The sequence below is a fragment of the Amphimedon queenslandica genome, unplaced genomic scaffold (genome assembly GCF_000090795.2).
Source record: "Amphimedon queenslandica unplaced genomic scaffold, v1.1 AMPQUscaffold_13514, whole genome shotgun sequence".
In the NCBI taxonomy this organism is placed as follows: Eukaryota; Metazoa; Porifera; class Demospongiae; order Haplosclerida; family Niphatidae; genus Amphimedon; species Amphimedon queenslandica.
The window spans coordinates 794,090-797,160 of record NW_003546250.1 but is presented as its reverse complement, the minus strand read 5'-3'; the positions used below and the strand labels follow the sequence as shown (position 1 = coordinate 797,160).

Sequence of the window (3,071 nt, the reverse complement as noted above, 5' to 3'; positions counted from 1 at the left end):
AGGCTGGATTTGTCTATAGTACCTTTTAAATAACTCTACTTATTACTTCTATGCTTCAGAATTGAATATAATAATAATAATAAACATGGTTTTAGCATGTGACAAATAAAAGCTGAAGATCACAGCTTGAATAATGTGAGAATGAAGGATTGAACAGTTAATATACAGCAACTTGATTTACAGACACAATTTGAAGAACATTAGTCTTTTTATTCTTGTCTGTGGTGAATTCGGTGATAAATTGATGATGATCCCACCATAAGTTACTTGGAGATGCTGCTGGTACTCTCCTAATAAATCAGTGACTGCTCACAACAATGAGGAAGACATTTGACTAGTTTTAGACTTTTAATTTACTATAACTTTAGTTTTATTAATAATTGTAATGCCTGTAATGGCTATATTTGAGATAATGATATTCATAGTTGGTAAACACAATATAAATAAACACTTAACAAACAATTAGCAGCTGCTTAAAATGTGACCACCAAGACTGCTTTTATAATAACAGTGCAAAGTCAGTGTGGCCCTACTATAGACTCATTGCTTTGCAGGCTGCCTAAAATCCATGATACAGGAAGTCAGGAATGTATCAGGCTGATCATGAGTCATGATTCAAATTAAAATCCTTGGCTGTGTATACTGTAAATCTATTTACAATACTATCTACTGAGCTATCATAACTGTTTCAGTTTTATAAACACACTCACAGACATTTCTTTGGTCATTGGTCATTGGTCAACAATGCTTTCACTACAAGTGGTTGTCTTCTTGTTGAGTGTCAGTGAAGTTATTAGTCAATGTCCACCTTCCTCAGGTAAGACACTGGATGTGTATAATAACAACTGTATAGGTTTTATAGGTATCTACCTGAGGCATAATGGAAACTGTTATACTAATAATGGATCATATTTTACTGACGCTAGCATCAGACCAACTCCTGTACTAGAGTGTGTATTACCAAATGCTACTCTTAATGGTGGACAATGGATTGGTCCTAATGGAGTAGTTCCTTGTGATGGTACCAACAATGCAAATGTTCAATGTACTACTGGGTCAGCTGCTAATCTCAGTGTTTTCGTAAATCCAGCTAATGGCTATCTTAAGGCAGATGGTGATGGTCAGTATATGTGTTGTCTACCCACTAGTTGTTCAACTCCTGGTACTAACATCATCACTGCTACTATATTCAGTAAGAGGAGACTATAATCACTTACTGATGTAATGATTTTCATTTGTAGGATATTCAGAGATAGAATCATTTACTGTTGCTGATCTTCCTTCTGATATGACAGTATATCCTCAGGAATACAAACTGAATTGTATTAAAATTGGATACGAAATCTATGATATTAGTATGAGCATTGGTAGCACTGCACTGGCTAGTTACACTAATTGTCATGATAATAATAATAATAATTGTTGTCCTGGTACTGATTTAAGTGGTCCTGTTGCATATACAGTAAGATATACTGTTACTATCACATGGGATGGAATGACTGTCAGTAGTGGATCAATCAGTCAATCAACCACTGGAGATCAAATGTATCTGTGCAGGGTAGCAGATCATCCTGATAGTAGGGAAATTAGAATTCGTAATATAACTATAAAAGGTAATGTCAATAAATGCTAATAATTTTGATACCAATAATATTAGTACCAGCAACTGCTCCCTCTTCTCTTACTGAGGTCAGCAAGACAGCTACCACTATCACTGTCAGTTGGACTGCACTTGATTCATCTGATGCTGATGGATATGTAGTCAATGTCACTAGTGACACAGACACTGTGCAGACAGTACAGGTGGAGGGAAGTAGTAATAATACAATCACACTGAATGGACTGAATATAGAAACAACTTATAGCATCACAGTCAGAGCCTATCAACAATTACTGGGACCTACTAGTAGTGCAATCAGTGTACAGACCTTACCAGGTATTGCTACTGCACCTTTTAATGTACTTGCAACATTTTTTATGTATTTCTAGTTATTAATTCAATCAATTGGACACTAGTCTCATCCATTACACAACTCAATGACACTCAATATCGTATTGATTGTCTCACAACTATTGATATAAATCCTTCAACTGATGTTTACTGGTTAGTGAATGGAGTGATGAAGAGTAACTCAAACTATTCATCAATTGATGTCCTGACATACAACAACACACTACTGGTATATCCTGATCCACTGGGAGTGTCAGTTAATGTTACCTGTAAAGCAATGATTGGAGGAATCAACTACAGTCAATCTGTGATATTACATGGTATGATTATACTCTAATTAATAGTAGATACTTTGGTCTCTTTTGTAGCTCCTAGTGGTCCTCCAAATAATGTGAGAAGGTTTATAATAAATGCTACTAGTATCAAAGTGAACTGGACCACTTCATCAGAGACTAGTGGATATGTGATTGAGTATACTACTGGAGGTGTAACCAGGAATGTAGTATCTACCAGTGAAGGTGAAATTGTACTAACAGATCTCTCACCAATGAGTACCTATACCATCAGTGTGTACTCATATATAAATCTTCCTTCAGTTAATAGTACAGTAACAGTGTTAAGATTTAATGGTGAGTTATTATGATTGAGAGAGTGTAATTGATATCTGTTGTAGTTCCTAGTCCAGTAACTAGTCTCTCAGTATCTAGTGTCTCAACCACTAGTATTACAGTGAACTGGACTATTCCCAGTAGTGACAACTATGTAACATACTACACCATCTCCTATACTCCATCTTGTCCCCAGTTATCATCAGTGAATGAGACAGTCTCTGTTGGTCCTCATCAGTCCACTACAACATACAGTTATACATTAACAGGTCTGTACAGTGGTATGGATTATACCATCACAGTGAGAGCTGGTAATGTACTAGGAATATCAAATTCACACATAATTATTACTGGTATACAAACTGAAGCAATAAGTATGCTGATCTTGCTTAAATAAAAAAAATTAATTCTTCTTGTAGTTCCTAGTGGTTGGCCTTCATCAATTCAAGTATTACAAGTTAATTCTACAGCTAATAGACTCACTTGGAATGAGGTCAATTGTTCTCAGCGTA

General features: G+C 35.6%; 1 protein-coding gene across 1 annotated transcript in view; it reads right to left on the bottom strand.

Moving 5' to 3' along the window:
* Window positions 1-3,071, bottom strand: part of LOC105315410 (fragile X mental retardation syndrome-related protein 1-like) — an 11,351-nt gene that overhangs the window by 1,389 nt on the left and 6,891 nt on the right. The window lies entirely within an intron of this gene.